Raw genomic sequence first — 17,070 nt, forward strand, 5'->3', positions numbered from 1 at the left:
ACAATCGTTTGCAGGAGCAAACGAAATATGAACAGGGTGAATCAACCTGCCAGTAAGTGAGCATCTTATCCACACAGGGTATGTAGTACTACTCCCTTGAAATGCTTTTTTTTTTTACCTTACAGCCCTTGTATGTACAAGCTTTGATCTAATAACATATTTTTAATTCAAGCTGCTTTCTCAGGAATGGATGGCACCTGGGTCTCAAATCCAGTCTCAATAACCATAGCTTGTCAGCATACAGTAATTAATGCTTTAGTTTTGTTGTTCCCCATTTTTCAAACACATTTGCTAAAAATTTTTGCAACATGGCTTATAATGACATTTTCCCAGAATTCTTGTGAAGGAGCTAATCTTTTTATAATTCTGGACAGTACAGCACACAAATTATCTAGCACAGAAGTATCCAATAGATACATAAATATTGCACTAAAATATAGACTCAGATTTCCTTTTTTTATTTTTTTCACCATTTCAACAATACAAGGGAGGTATGGGAAGCAGTTAGGAATAACCATACAATGATCCTGGCAGTATGATAACTCTAGGACTGTGACAAAATTCTTACTGGGACAAATTAAGTGCACTGATGTGTCATAACCCTTTGACTGGTTTCCTTTTGACAATGATCATTATTAGGTCAGGTTACATGCATACTAGGGTGAATAACATGACCAAATATTTGCAGACCCAATTATTTACTGGGAACCAAACATAAGAAAGTCAAGTTAAATGAGCGATTCATTCAAAGTTATACTCTGAGGTTGGCAAAGCAATTTGTTATGGCTCCTGTGTGGAAAACCAGCATCACAGTTTGGAAAATAAGGTTGTATAAGGGGCTGTATGATGGGGAAAGAAATGCTGATGGTTAGAGGGGGTGGGGACGAGTGAGAGTGAAGAAAGACCAATGAGCACTTTTATATGACAAAGGGACCTTTCTTCTTTATTGAGTAAACTGTAAGGAGTTAAACAAGGGAAGTACTTTCTTTGAAAGAAGTTAGCTGGAAAGGGTTACTGGTTTTGTTTTAGTTTTGTTACAATTATTTTTCTGAAACTGATGTCTCTGTGCTTGTATATCCCTCTGTTCCTTTCAGAGTACAATATAGACTTGATTCAAAGCCCAGTGAAATCAAGAGGAATCCTTCCAGTACCTTCAATTCCATTTAGGTCAGGCTCTAAAGTAATAGTATAACTTACTGCTCGCTTCTCTAAGTAACACCACAATCCTCAGTAGACTGTGCTCTGATACATGGCCCTAACATGTCTGTCAATGAAGTATGAGATTTTTGAGGGACCTTATAAGACAGATGAGCAATGGGTAGGATAACAGTAATATAAAAGTAGATACTATAAGCTTACTTCATCTTCCATATGACACATGCTGACTCACAAACAGGAGCAAGTATATCTGTATCATAGTAGATACTGATTGAAAGTGAAAAAAGCTGTAGTGATAAACAACAAATTTAATTACATTCTAGGATACTTTAAACCTGGGTGTACGCATCCTAATACTGTTGTTTGAATAGGGACAATCAAGTTCTTATAAATAATGACATGTCTGACACTGATATAAATCATCATTGCTCTTTCTGTAAATCAATGTTTTAGAGTCCTGCTCTTTCTGAAGATCTATTATTTTGTCCATCTCTTTAAGAACATATTAACATTTTTATTATGGGATTGCCAAAGGTATTCCCATCATGTTTGCAGTCAGTCCAAAATGACTCTGTGCTGATAACACCTCAATGCCAGTTATGAACATATGCATGTTAGAGGGCACGGCTGCTATGATTTGCAAGGATTAATTGTAGGCACAAAACAGCTCTTCTGCAGGAACGGTGATCATATTGTATATCGAAGAGAAACAATATGCCACTGTTGCTTAGCAGTTTCTCCAGTGATTCAACTGGCTGCTGCTAGCTTTAGTTAAACAGAGAAATAAGCAATCCGCAAGATATTCTGGACAAGTTAAAATTAAGACAGCTCTATAAAAGAGTAATTAAAATTTGGAAAAAAATATATACATACATTTTTTAATATAAAAATTGCATAATACTCTACATTTCTTTCCAGAAATGTTTTTTATAAAGTTTAATTAAACTTTATAATATCCCCATAAATACAACATGATTAGGATGGCAGGTACACTACAGTAAAGAGAGAATAAGGTAGCACCTTAGTGACTGCTACCCTGCCCTACCTTCTGCCTGACATCAGATGATCACTGCTCATTTCCATATTTGTTTGCATACCACATTCCCCCAAATAAAACATGCATCTAATTTTTGAGAAGGCAAAATGAAGGAGAAAAAATGACTCTTCAGAGTTATGGCCACATAGAGCAGGGACAGATATTTCTAAACACGGCTTTAAACTGACTTTGCTGGAAGATGCAGAAACTCCAAGTGGAGCATACCCGGGGACTGGCGCACAGGAAAGCACCCTTGTGGAGGACACTAGCACAATTGTTTCTGACAATGCTAACCAATCAGTTCTCCCACAGCACCTCAGGAAATCAAGGTTGTCAGCTGGAGGCCTCAGCTGCCTGCACACCAATGGCAGGAGCATGGGGAACAAGCAAGAGGAGCTAGCCCTCCTGCTCTCTAGCGGGCAATATGACCTGGTAGGGATCACAGAGACCTGGTGAGACTCCATGCATGACTGAAGTGTAGACATAGAGGGCTACACCCTGCACAGAAGGGACAGAGGAGGGAGAAAAGGTGGAGGGGTGCTCTCTATGTGACTGCACCTCTCTGGAGGCTGAGATTGGTTCCAAAGATAGGCAGCTTGAAATCCTCTGGGTCAACCTATGGGGTGGGGGGGAGGAGGTGAGGTGAGAGAAAGCTAACTGTAGGTATTTACTAGAGACCACCAAGCAAGGTGAGGAGCTGGATCTGGAGTTCTCTCAAGAACTGACAGAGGCCATGTGTGTAAAGGACTTGGTTGTCATGGGTGACTTCAATTATCCAGACATAGATTGGGAGGAACACTTGGCTAGGTCAGATCATTCATGCAGTTTTCTGACTGTGATCAAGGAGCTCTTTCTGACTCAGGAAGTGCAAGGTCCAATTCGAGGTAACACTCTTCTAGACCTGGCCTTGGATGATCTAGTATGTGGTTTGAACATTGAGGGTAACCTGGGCGACAGCAATCGTAAAATTATCAGGTCCATTATCTGCCTGAAGGTCAAAAAATCAACCAGCAGGATTGAAGTTCTGGACTTCAAAAGTGTTGACTTTGACAGGCTGAGAACATTAGTGGGGGAGGCAATGCAGGACCAGGAAGGGAAGGTGAATGGGGTGCATGAAGAGTGGTTATTGCTCAAGGATATGATCCTCAAAGCACAAAAGAAAATTGTTCCTGCAAAGAGGAAAGGCAGCAGAAGAGCTGGCAAGCTCTCCAAGCTTAATAGGGACATTGTGGTCCACTTAAAAAAGAAAAAAAAGAGGTGTACATACAACGGAAGCTAGAGATGGTCCTCAAGGAGGACTATACAACAGTGGCAAACTGGAGTTTAGGTTAGCTACAGGAGTCAAGGATAAAAAGAAGTCCTTCTTTAGGTATGTAAGCAGTAGAAGGAAAACAAATGGAAGTGTGGGATCCCTGCTTAATACCTCAGAACAGCTGGTAACCAACATTCAGGAAAAAACCTGAATTCCTGAATGCCCACTTTGCTTCAGTATTTCACTGGACCATGGAGAATGACAGCCTCCCCACTGTGGATGCTGAGTGGCTGCAATACCAGTTAGAGAAGCTAGACATTTTTAAGTCAGTATCTCTGGATAGACTTCGTCTGAGAGTACTGAAGGAGCTGGCTGAGGTCATTACGGAACCCCTGGCAAAGCTCTGTCAGGATTCATGGTGCACCGGGGAAATCCCTGATGACTGGAAGTGGGCAAGCATTGTGGCCATCTTCAAGAAGGAGAAGAGGGAGGAACCAGGTATCTATTGGCCAATCAGCCTCACCTCCATCCCAGGGAAAGCCCTGGAAAAGCTCATTAAAGGATCTATGTACGATATGCTCACAGAAGGTAAGATTCTGAATGACAGCCAGCATGGATTTGTCACGCAGAGCAAAAGTACAGAAGAAAGGATGGCTTGATTAATGGAACATCAATACCATTAAAAAAGACAGAGGGTCATTAACATGTGTCAAATGAAGAACAATTAACAGAAATCAGGTAGATTATAAATCCTGAAGTCAATTGTCTCCATACAACAGGCTCATACCCGGCACTACTGCCCACATGCCTGGACCCACTGCCAGTGTCCTGGCTACTGTTCCCATGTGCTTTTGTCTCTGATATGCTTTTGGCCTGCTGCCCTAGGACTCCAAGCCAATCACAGGTGTGTTTCTGGTTGGCATGGAGCCAGCTGGCTTCAATACTGCCCAGCCACCTGTGCCACAGTGGGCAGGTGATTCGGATGTGCACCTGTTACACTCCATCAGTACTATCTGAATAGAAATTCCACTTATACTACTGAGAAGTTGGTTTTAAACTTTGGATGGAGTAGGAATTCAAGTGGTGTGCAACTGCACCATTGCATCCACCACTGGATCTACCCCTGCTGGACTCTTTCCCTCTGTTCTTGCAGCTTGAAGGGAAAAAAGAAGAAGCATCAGCAGCCACTTTGTGTTGACTCCATGCTTCTGTTCTTGGTAGAGAAATGATATTCCCTGCTTAAGACATGCATCCCAATTTTTTAAGGCTATTTTTTTGAGGGGGGGGAAGTAGATAAGGCATGTGAGTAAATATGGCAGCTTTCTTTCCAAGAAACAGAGGTGAAGAGTAAAATATTCATCTTACTTGTATATGTTTATCTTGAGGCAACATTCCAGTGATTCACAGAAAGATTCCAAATGCAGGTTCCAAATGCAGTTATAAGTAGTAGATGGTCTAGGTGCTGATTTTCTTGAGAATACAAATACAACTTTTCTTAAACATGAAGGCATCCAAAATTAGCAGGTAGTATGCAAAATTTGGCTGTTTTTTAAGCTTTTTGTTCATGACACAAAATCGTGAGCCACAAAGTTGTGCTCTTGGATTGTGTAGCCTAGTCTAATGAATGACAATTATTTCATATTAATTATTCAATAGAGGAAGGATTTGGGCCCAGGTTTTATTTTTCCCAGATAAGCACCCTGCATACTAGGATATGGGGTTGTGGTCATCTGCTTCTCCATGGCTCACTGAAAACATTACTTAAATAATGACTATTATTTATTGTTAGACCCCCAACTCCATGCAGTGCCCAATGACTAGGGAGATGATGATCCAATTGCTCATGCGTCCTGTTACTCATTATCCAGGGCAATCAGGGAGTATGCACCAGCACACATTGCTTGCAACAGCTTTATTCAGAATGGAGACAGCTTTGGACAGCCGTTCCAAAAAAACCCAATGAACTGGGGACCTGCAACGAGCAATAGTTCTTTCCACATTTATATACTTTGGTTCATGCTTATTTATTCCACCTCCATCCCTCTTTCTGTTCCACCCATTTCTTTTCCCATTTTAAGCTTCACCTCTGTTTACTTCATTAGCAGGGAATTGCCTATGAATTTCATTCATTTACATGCCTTTTTGCTATGAGCACATGTCCAAGGCCATGAACCTACTTCTTTTGGTCAATGGGTGGACTTTAACCAAAAACTGGAAGCATCTGGAGGCTTCTTCATCAATCATCATTCACCTTTTTGCAAATGTTCATCTTGGATTCTGTTAACAATTACATGTTGTTTTTCACATTCCAATCTGTTTTTCTGTCCCATGTTGTATCGTCTTCCACATTCCTAAAAATTCACCTCATTCACAGCACACAGACTCACACAAACTCACTTGCTGCTTTTTCAGAAACATGGTTGACACAGTAAGATGGTTACTTAGCATAAGCAAATGGCTGGCTTAACATAAGTATTCATAAGCAAAATCTGCTTGCGTAAATGTTTTGCAATCTACTTTTAATATATAATTCTGCCTTATGGTTAGCAGTTTTTGCTGGGCCACAGGATAAAGCCTTTGTATTCAGCTACAAATCCAGTGCTCCCAAGATCCAAATAATGTCACCCTAATATTTATTATTTAATTAGTGGAAAAACTTCTACAGAAATAAAATATTTTAGAGTATCTTTCCATACAAATGCATGCACACATAACCCAGAATTTCCTATAGTCTGGTGTTTTGGAAAGTATCCTGATAGGTTTGTGAGGCACAGAAGGAAACTGGACTGAATTTCCATATCATCAGAGAGTGGTCAAATTCGAGCTGCTGGAAACTACTTGCCAGAGTTTAATGAAATTAAGAGCTTATGCACTCATGCATTCAGCTCTGAGAGCGGTTCAGTGTCTTGAACCCTGAAGTGAAATGCAATCCTTCCCTGAAGCCCAAGTACCTAAGAGGAACAACATTTGAACAATTGCTATTGACTATATGAGGTGGATCCCAATTATGAAGGCTAGATTTTTTGGATCTCATTCTTAGGTACCCAGCTTTCCCTGTAGGAATCCTAGTCACCTAACTGTATGCTGTTACCTTCAAAGGATTAATACTTTCTGAGTCCCAATGTGATTTCAGATGACTCAGATATACAATAGACATAGATTCATAGATGTAGGGTCAGAAGGGCCCTAAGTAGATCATCAGGTCTGACCCTCTGCCCTGGCCAGGAGAGAATACTGGGCTCATATGATCCCAGTTAGGTAATTGTCAAGCCTCCTCTTAAAGACCTCCAAGGTAGGAGCCAGCACCAATTCACTGCCCTGACTGTGATATAGTGTCTTCTAATATCCAGCCCGAACCTACTCTCAAACAACTTATGGCTGTTATTCCTTGTTAAAAATCCCTAGACCCAGGGTTCCAGCCAGGAGCTTGGCCACACATCCAGGTTTGATCTTGCAACAATATCGCTATGGAATCAGCACACTCCACTCTAGACCAAACAACTAGGCCAACATGATCTTTGTTGCTAGACAGCTACAGAAAAAGTGCTTCCAACAACACAAGAGATCTTTACACGGCCTTACTTGACTGAGACCTTTGATTAAGTAAATAGAGAAGTCTAATGCAAGATTGTTGGGACCCAAAGGCCTTCAGGCCTGAATTTGATCTCTGTGCTTAGCTCAATTTACGTGATAAACCAACTTCTTAATTCATCTTAAGCCAGGACAGTATTCTTCCATCTGCTTCTTACACTGTGTGCATATCTCAACCACAATTCAAGCTAGTTAAATCAAATATATATAGCCTGGGAAAAAGAGGAACAGTCAGAACAAGACTTACCCTGACCTGAGAATGAACAGATTACCTCAGAATAGAAAATTTCAGGTAAAGGTAACCGTTTTTGGGAAACAGAAGCAAGATCATCAATATGCATTAGGAGGAAGGCTTAAGCTAGTTTTATGTATTAAGAAATGCAAGCTATTAGAACACCCTTAGAACACTCCTGAAGAAAACCTGAAGATATCCTGTCACTGATCCAAGATCCTGCCTAAACATCAAATGCAGGATCCAGGAGCTTCAGACAAGACTACATGGCCTGATCAACCAGTAAAGTTACATTCATGATACTACTTGGAGGTGAACATTTGCTCTGACTAGATACGAACCTAAACTTTTTAACTGCTAATACTGCTTCAATTCCAATTAGAGTTGTATATGTTAGGGTTTAATAAAATTGCTTTTAGTTTAGCACAACCATGTCTTAGTCTCTTCGCTGGTATAAGGTCCATTATAGAGTCATAGGGACACAACAAGATCCTGCTGAGATTTGGATGCCTGCCAATATTTGTTAACATTATCAGATTTCTTCCTGAAGGTAGCAACTATCCTAAATAATAGGGCTGTGCAAACCTTCTGTCCCTGATTCAATTAAGCAGAGATTCAGCCTGATTCTGTGGCTGAATATCTGAATCTGAATCAAATCAGGAGACCCTTTAATCTCTCCAAATCAAATCGGAACCCTCCAACTCAATTCAGAGAAATTCAGCATGATTTGACAATTTGAATACAGAAACAGCTTTAAATGTTTTTTCTACATACCTCAAGGTACGAGGCAGCTCATAAATGCTGCAATGCTGGGGTGCATGGAGTGTCTCACAGGAGACACTCAGTAGCAGACATGGAAGTGGACAAGAAGCACTTCCAGTCCACTTCTGGGTCCATTGGGGAGCATGTGGGGGGCTCCCCCACAACCCTCCAGCTCAGTGACTGGTGCCTCCTGGATCTGGGGGACACCTGGGGTCCCCCTGAAGCCAATTGCTGAGCCGGGCGGGGTGGGAGGAACACGGGGAGACCCCTCTCCATGCTTGGTGGCAGACCTGGAAGTAGACTGAAAGTACTTCCGGTCCACCTCCAGGTTTGCTGCCATCTGCCCCAGCATCGCAGCATTTTTGAGCTTTGTCTAGTACCTCGAAGTATGTAGAAAAAACATTTAAAACTGTGTCTATGGCCAAATTGCTGATTCTCTGACTCAGAATCGAATCTTTGGATTCAGCCAAATTAAATCAGGGACAGTGATCCAAATCAATTAATTGAATCACTGCCCCTGATTTCAGCCGAATCCAAATCAAATATGCCCCATTTTGTAGACCCCTACTAAACAATGGCTTGGAAACAGATTCCTTCACCATTAGAACTGGAGTCAAGCAAGGATATTTGATTGCACCAACCCATCTATATCACAGCTATTTTGCATTTTCTTGCTTATTGACTTCCATCTGTAGTCAACATCAAGTATTGTATGGATGGGAATTTCTTTAACTTAAACTGGCTATGTTCCAAATCTAAAATCCAGCACCTCCATTACTGATCTTCACCTTGCTGATAATTGTACTGTGTATGCCCACTCAATTAAAGAGCTCTAGGTTATTCTCAATTGCGTCTGTGAAGCACATTAAATGTTTGGATGCACTGGCCATGTCTACATGAGACTCTGACTATGCAGTAGCCCATGACTACTTCACAGTATCATCACATAGCAGGCGTGTGACACAACAACACTGCAGAGCGGTCATGAGCTACTGTGCAGTCAGTACCATGAAAAAGCCATTCCTCAGTGTGACTGCATAGTTACTTCAGTTACTGTGAAGTCATTTAGTACTTATTTATACAAGTACTGAATGACCACACAGTAATGACTGCACAGTCAGCATCTTGTGTAGACACAGCCACTGTCAACCCCAAGTAAACCAAGATACGCTACCAATCTACTCCAAACCAACCAGCTGCTCTTTCACATGGTACAATTAGAGGGCAGCTTTTGGAGAATGTTGAGCATTTCCACTACCTTTCCTAAAAATTAAACATAGAAAATGACATTCAACACCAAATAAAATTTGTCAGTGCTTCCTTTGGACAGCCTGCAATTCTGTTTTTGATCATGACATCATGACAAAACTAAACTTTTCATCTACCAGGCAGTTGTGATCTCTGCCCTGTTATACAGGTGTGACCCCTGGACAACATATCAGAAACACCTGAATGCCTTGGAATGTTACTATTCACAGAATCATAGGATCATAGAAAATTTGGGTTGGAAGGGACCTCAGGAGGTCATCTAGTCCTACCCCAAAGTTAGACCATTCCCTACTATATCATCCTAGCTAAGGTTTTGTCTAGTTGGGCCTTAAAAACCTCCAAGGATGGAGAGTCTACAACCCCTCTGGGTAACCTGTTCCAGTGTTTTGCTACCCTCCTAGTGAAAAAGTTCTTCTTAATATCTAACTTAAACTTCCCATGCTGTAACTTGAGACCATTGCTTCTTGTTCTGTCATCTGTTACTTCTGAGAACAGTCTAGATCAATACCCTTTTGAATGCCCCCCTTCAGGTAGTTGAAGGCTGCTATTAAATCCACTCTAAGTCCTTTCTTCTCTAGAATAAATAAGCTCAGTTCCCTCAGCTTCTCCTCATAAGTCGTTTGTCCCAGCCCCCTCACCATTTTTGTTGTCCCCTGTTGGACTGTCTCCAATTTGTCCACATCCTTTATATAGTGGGTAGCCCAAAACTGGACACAGTACTCTAGATGTGGTCTCATCAGTGCTGAATAGAGGGGAATAATCACTTTACTTGCCCTGCTGGTATGCACTCCCACCAGTGTAGCCCAGTATGCTATTAGCTTACTTGGCAACTAGGGCACACAGCTTATGGTCTACAGTAACCCCCAGGTCCTTTTCTGCAGAGCTGCTGCCCAACCAATCAGCCCCCAGCCTGTACTGGTGCATGGCATTGTTGCATCTTAAGTGCAGGACTTTGGACTTGTCCTTGTTGAACTTCATGAGATTCATTTTGTTCCAGTCCTCTAATTTGTCTATGTCCCTCTGAATCCAAGCCCTACCCTCCAGCATATTCACTACTCCCCCCAGCTTGGTTTCATCTGCAGACTTGCTGAGAATGCACTCTATGTTATCTTCCAGGTCACTGATGAAGATATTGAAAAAACCTAGCCCCAGGACTGACCCCTGGGGCACTCCACTTAATACCAGCTGCCAACTACAGATCAAGTTATTGATTACCACCCTCTGAGTCTGATGCTTCAGCCAGGTTTCTATGTACCTTACAGTCCATCCATCCAACCTATACTTCCTTACCTTGCCTGTGAGAATGTTGTGGGAAACCATAACAAAAGCCTTGCTAAAATTAAGGTATATCATATCCACTGGTCTCTTCACATCCAGAGAGCCAGTCATTTCATCACAGAAGTCAATCAGGTTGGTCAGGTATGACTTGCCCTTGGTAAATCCATGCTGACTGATCCTACTAATTTTTTTCTCCTCCAAGTGCTTAGAAATGGATTCTTTGAGGATCTGCTCCATGATTTTTCTAGGGACTGAGGAAAGGCTGACTGGTTTATAGTTCCTTGTATTCTCCTTTTTCCCTTTCTTATATATGGGCACTATGTTTGCCCTTTTCCAATCATCTGGGATGTTTTCTGATCACCATGAGTTTTCAAAAATGATGGCCAGCAGCTTTGCAATCACATTCACCAACTCCCTCAGCATCCTTGGGTTCAACCCATTCAGCCCCATGGATTTGTATATGTTCAGCTTTTATAAATAGTTCCTAACCTGTTCTTTCATTACTATTGGCTTCTCACCTCCCCAAACTGTGCTGTCAGGTTGAGTAGTCTAGGAGTTGACCTTCCTTGTGAAGACTGAGGTGAATAAGACATTGAGTACTTCAGCCTTTTTTGCATCCTCTATCACTAGGTTTCCTCACCCTTTCATTAAGGGATCGACACTTTCCCACACTAGAAAAGTCTTTGGAAAATCCTCCATATCATTTGGGAGGACAGAAGAATTGTGGCTGTGTCACAGGGCACTTAGGTGCCCTGTTCCTAAGTAGTGAAGAAGAGTAGCTGCCAATCACAGGGGGCAGCTCAGGTGATGGTTGCTGGGGCAACCGTGCTGGTCAGGTGACCAGAAGGGGGCAGGACCGAGCCTTTATAAACAGCCCAGGCCAAAGCCCAGCTAGCAGTTCCCTTCTGGCAGCTGTAGGAGCAGGAGCTTGAGCTCTGCAGGGGAGTTGAGCCGAGGCAAGCAGATTGATAGAGTGAGCAGCTGCATCACGGCGTGGGTGGAAAGAACCCTGACTAGGAGGCTTTACTGGAAAGCCAGGTGGGACCTGGACCTTATGTTCTAGCCAGAAGGTTTATTGTTGTGTTGCAGCAGGTTGGCTCATGGCTTTTGTGTTCCCTGTTTGATATTGCTAACCAGAGGACCGGGTGAGGCTGTAGGGGTGCAAGGAGGCCTCACGGGAACTCCCCAGTTGCTTGGGGGTTCCCAGTGCCCTGCATGGGCAAACGAGTTGTTCCAGGGACGGCATGGTTGTTTGGCTCCGGGTGGTGCAGAGCCGGTGATTCTAGAAAGACCGGCAAAGACAGAGAAAACCTGCAGGAGTGGGCGGATACTCGAGAGGAGCCCTGGAGAGGGCACGTTTAGAGAAGCAGCCCCAAGAGGGGCATGGGTTATTGACAGACACCCCAAGAGGGGTGCGGCCTAGAAGGTGTCCTGGAGGGTCTCCACTGTAAAGGGAACCCTGGGGGACCAAAGGGGCCAGGTGAGGCTCTGGCTGCCTGAGCCTAATTGGATACTTATTATTGACAGGATCCCAGAGAGGCCAGGTAAGGCTTAGGTTGCCTGAGCCTAATTGGATACCTATTATTGACAAGAACCTGGAAGGGCCAGAGAGGCCAGGTAAGGCTCTGGCTGCCTGAGCCTAATTAGATACTTACTATTGACAGGATCCCAGAGGGGCCAGGCAAGGCTTAGGCTGCCGAGCCCAGTGGGCAAAGTACCACCAGTAAGCCCGATAGGGCTGAGGAGTAGAGGGGCACTAGGGTTGCGTGACAGGTCCAGGGGGGCACCAGAGAAGGGGTGCAGGTTGCGTGACAAGCCCGGGGTGCAGGTTGTGCGACAAGCCCAGGGGGCACCAGATAAGGAGCGCTAGGTTGTGTGACAAGCCCAGGGGCGCCAGGTAGGGTAGAGAAGGTTAAGGACCGGATAACGTCCAGGAAGAGCTGCAGGGGGCGTGCTAAAGGGGAGGTAGGAGGCACTCGTAGCTCTTAAGGCTGGGGTGTTTCGAGTCACCCCATACGGAACAGGGGATAGTTCAGCAAATACTGTGTATTAGGAGATAAAAGGCAGCCTCCCTAATTGAACCATTTAACAGCAAAGATTTAACAGCGAGGATAGAGGGTGCTGGATTGCCTAATTGACATGGTAGGGGCGCTAGAGGGATCACGGCCACTCCTAGGCCCCACTCCGTGACAGGCTGAAGAAAACACCACCAGCACTGATGCCTTGTTTATATAGTACTAGCTCCATTGGACTAGATATATCAGAAGGATGACTGATAAATAAGTCTAAAAACAGATCCTATACTCCTAACTTGCCAGTGCTCATTCCTTTGGAGGTGGGCAAAATAAAAGATTTATGGACACCTTGCAGGCTATTAATACTTCTGAGACCCAAGCACTGAAATCATTCCCAATGGTGCCATGATATATGACAAGGCATCTACCATTTCAAGGAAAGTCACCTTGCAATGGAGGCAGGTAAATGAGAAACTAAGGATAAGAATTGTAACCTGACAACCCTAGAGTCCATCCCTTCATCCTGGAAATGTTTGCAACGTGTGCAATCAAACAAGTAGATCTCAGATTGGCCTCTTAAATCATCTCTGGACATGTCGTTGACTTCTCTATTTACTGGAAGACTGTCATCCTCATATCGAGGGGTTTCCAGTGATGCTGTTATTTCTCATGTGTACCTAAAAATTAGGTACTGGATGCCTCAGCCTTGCAACGTGTAAGTTTGCTTCTTTGATCTAGCTCTTAGGCTACATTGACACTGTTTATTTTAAAATGTCCATGCTCTACTTCTGAAGTAGTCTGTAATCCTCTTGTCAGGAGATTCTCCTCTTTTCATTATGTACACAATATTTCTTCTTGTGGCTTTTACTATGTTATGGTAAACATTGCTACTATTTACTAAATAGTAAGATGCTAAAAAAATCTATGGAAGTTGTGACAAGTTTGGACAATGTAAAGTGCTGGATAATAGCTTAAAAGAGTCTCTGTTTGATGAATAGGGTGTGTCAAACAGTGTGGGACTAACACAAAGCTGTGAGAATGGCAGAGAAATAAGATATCAGGGACAGAGAAAGGGGCAGAGAGAGCTTTCAATCATACTGGGAAAAATGACATCCCTTCTCAAACAGCCGATTTCTCATTAAATGTAGTTTGACATTCGCCAAACGTTAATGCACCTGTTGAGAAAATGGCACTTGTCCTGAGGACAAAAGAGAATGTCAGTTTAGAACAGCATTGACTGGGAGAGTACGCTCTATATGAATATTTTCTAAGGTAAAAATATCACTTATGAAAATAACTTGTGGGAAGATGTAAAGCTTTTTTTTTTTTTTTTTTAAAGAAGTCATCAAAAATGTTTTCCACTACTTCAACATGGGGGGCATTCATAAACATTTTTACTTCATTTCTACCCTTGTGAAAATGAAAAATGTATTCTTATAAAGGGTTAGTAAGCATGTACATTAGAGATGGAAAGGATTTACTAGGTTTTCTAATTCTAGCTTGAGCTCCATGGGTGTTTTTACATGTGTTTCAAGGAGGTGTGTGTGTGGCTGGGGGGGGTCACTTTAGAGTGGCTTCAAGAGCCACTCAATTTAAAGCGCCTGTTTTGTCTCATGTATGAGTGTTCCTGCACTTAAATGGCATTGGGGATGCTCAGACTAAAGCTCATTGAATAAACTTTAGTTAAAAGGCCCCTGCTGCTATTTTGGAGTTTGGGGACACTGATGCACAAGATGCAGAGGCTGCTGGGGGCATGCTATTTAGCACACTCCAGCAGACTTGATCAATTACAGCACACTGGAGCAGCCTCCTTGCATGTCTACAGTCATCCCAGTATTGCAAAATGTTTCTGTAATATATTTTGCTATTGGTCCTGCAAAGATATTAGAACAGAAGAACATACAAAATTCTGTGCTGGGTCAGACCAATGGTTCATCTAACTCAGTATACTGTCCTTGATAGTGGCAGGGGTAGATGCTATAAAGGGACAGGTTTGAATCGTATATATCTAGAGTGATCTATCCCCTATTCAGAACCCTCCCTTGGCCTTGCCCCTTATTGGTTTAGAGATGTGCAAGAGGAAGGAAGTTCAACCATTCGGTTCAACAGCTGTTAATAGAACGATCATCTCTGCATTTATCTAGTCCTTTCTTCAACCTGGCTACACTATCTGCTGCCACCACCTTCTGTGGCAATGTATTCCGCAAGCTAATTACGTGTTGCCTAAAAAAGTAGGTTTAGGAAAGATTGTTTATTTCTCCCTATGCACCAGAGAGAGAGCAGAGGAAGTAAAAGAAAATAGATTTATTCTATTAATGCAGTCAATATTAAAATATAAAGATAAACAAAATCCCAAGAGAAGAGAAAAGGAGGGAAGAGACTGAGGAGGAGAGGGGAAGGATGTTAAAAAGGATCAAAGAAGTGTCAAGGAAAGAACAAAAATAAATTCAACATGCAAAAACACTTAGTCTTTGTCACTTGGGTGGAGGGAGTAATTTAGCCCAGAAGCATATGTGAAGCATCAATGTCTAGAAAAAGTTATTCTATTTGCAATAGAAAGGAGCAAACTAGATTGGCAGATATGTATCCTGTGATGTGCTGTAGCAGTCAAGGCAGAATCTAGAACCACACTTCCCTGAAAATGCAGAGGCACAAGTCAAGAAGGCATCATTTACCTTATGAATGTTGTTGGTTATAGATCATATGGAATGTTTCATGTAGTTCCAGTTACTTGGGCACAAGAAGAGTGTAAGTGAAACTGCAGTGATGGCAGATTGAACAGGCAGCAACAGTAATACATAGCTTAAAGAGAGGACTGGTTGAAAGTAACTTAGCTGAAAGATAACCTCCTCTCAACAAATAATGTTGGATATGATGTTCTAAATGTCCAAATAACTGAAGATAAATATGATTGCGTGTAATAGTAGGATGAAAATAAACATGGAAAAAAATGTATGAACATCAGGTAAACATTCTAAACACTAAGGCTGTGTTTAGCACAATAAGTTCCCAAAGGTAAGAGTCGTTCTAACCTGGTTTAGACAGAGTGCTCAATAATATTTTATGCAGAGTGATCCTGTATAAGAATGGAAGGGTGCTGAAAGACTAGAGATCTTGTCAGTCCTTAAATTCTTTTTCAAACACTGGTTATTTACAAAGGAACATTCAGGGCAGATGATACCAAAATACTCCACACTGACAGGCAAGAATAGGTAGATGAACCTGAATTACCCGTGGGTGGTTCATAATAAATGTACATAATACATTTTTAATGTTAGAACATTTTCCCTGAGTTATTATTTATTTGTTCTTGGGGGCTCAATAAATTTATGGATGTCAACACCATTATGTGGTAAGTTGTTTCCTGCGAGCATTCAATTGTTAACGTTTACCTCCAACAATGACTTTAAAATCACTTAGAAAGAATAACCGTGTTCATTTTGAAATGAGCTATTTATAAAGAAAAAAGATGGAGCCTATTCCTTGAAGTCATAAGCAGGAAAAAAAATGAACCTAGCATAAAACCCAGGGCTTTGTTCTGTTTATGGAAAATATGAGCCCAAAGCTAAGACCAATGCATCAGTTGTCACCTTTAAAATCTCAAACAGAAAAATGAAGAATATTGATATATACAGATTTGAGAGAATAACCATCACATTACAACAGGAATCTGAATATACAGAGAAGTTGATTTCCACTGGTAATAACTCCAAATAACACCGAACACCACCCCCAAGGTAAAAAATGACTCTGATTATGACTATATCCTCTTTGAATATAGTTTGCATGCCAGGACCATCCCAAGTTAGTAAAGCCTACTCTAATGTATCTATCATTTTTCTACAGTTGTATCATAACTTCTATCTCATCATACCTTCCTCAGAGAGATTTGTGCTCATATTTAACTCAAATTTAACAAAACTGTAGTGAATCAATGTGAATGTGTCAATGTTTTAGTCTTTCATAAGTTGTATTGTTTTGGTTCCACTGCACATGAGTAGAAGACAGTTACATTTTAATGCAAACATTTCAAAAAGGGGGTGAGAGTATTCAGTCTGTCGTGATGGCTGCACAGTTAGGACTAAGCCACTGTGATGTGAATCTGGCTGCAGATGGGTGCTTTCCCCTACAGGCCAGATGGTCTTGCAGCATTTAGACCCATCTGGACATTACAGCTGTGATTCTGAAAAACACTAATGGAGCTAGATACCCAATTCCCACTGGAAACTGATGGAATTTGACTTTCTAAGCCCTCTGGAAAGCTTTGAAAATCTCAGCTCACAGTTCAGGTTAAAACATCAGGTTATGTCAATATTAAAATATAAATGGAAACAAAAACCCAAGAGAAGAGAAAAGAGGGAAGGAGATGGTGGAGAGGGAGTGGGAGAGTAAAGGATGTTAAAAAGGATTATAGAAGTAGCAAGGAAAACACTCCTTTTCCCAATTATTTTAAAATGTTCTTACTTTGATCAGCAGA

Source organism: Crocodylus siamensis, chromosome 2, assembly GCF_052110815.1.
Source record: "Crocodylus siamensis isolate JL-2025a chromosome 2, ASM5211081v1, whole genome shotgun sequence".
NCBI classification, from domain to species: domain Eukaryota; kingdom Metazoa; phylum Chordata; order Crocodylia; family Crocodylidae; genus Crocodylus; species Crocodylus siamensis.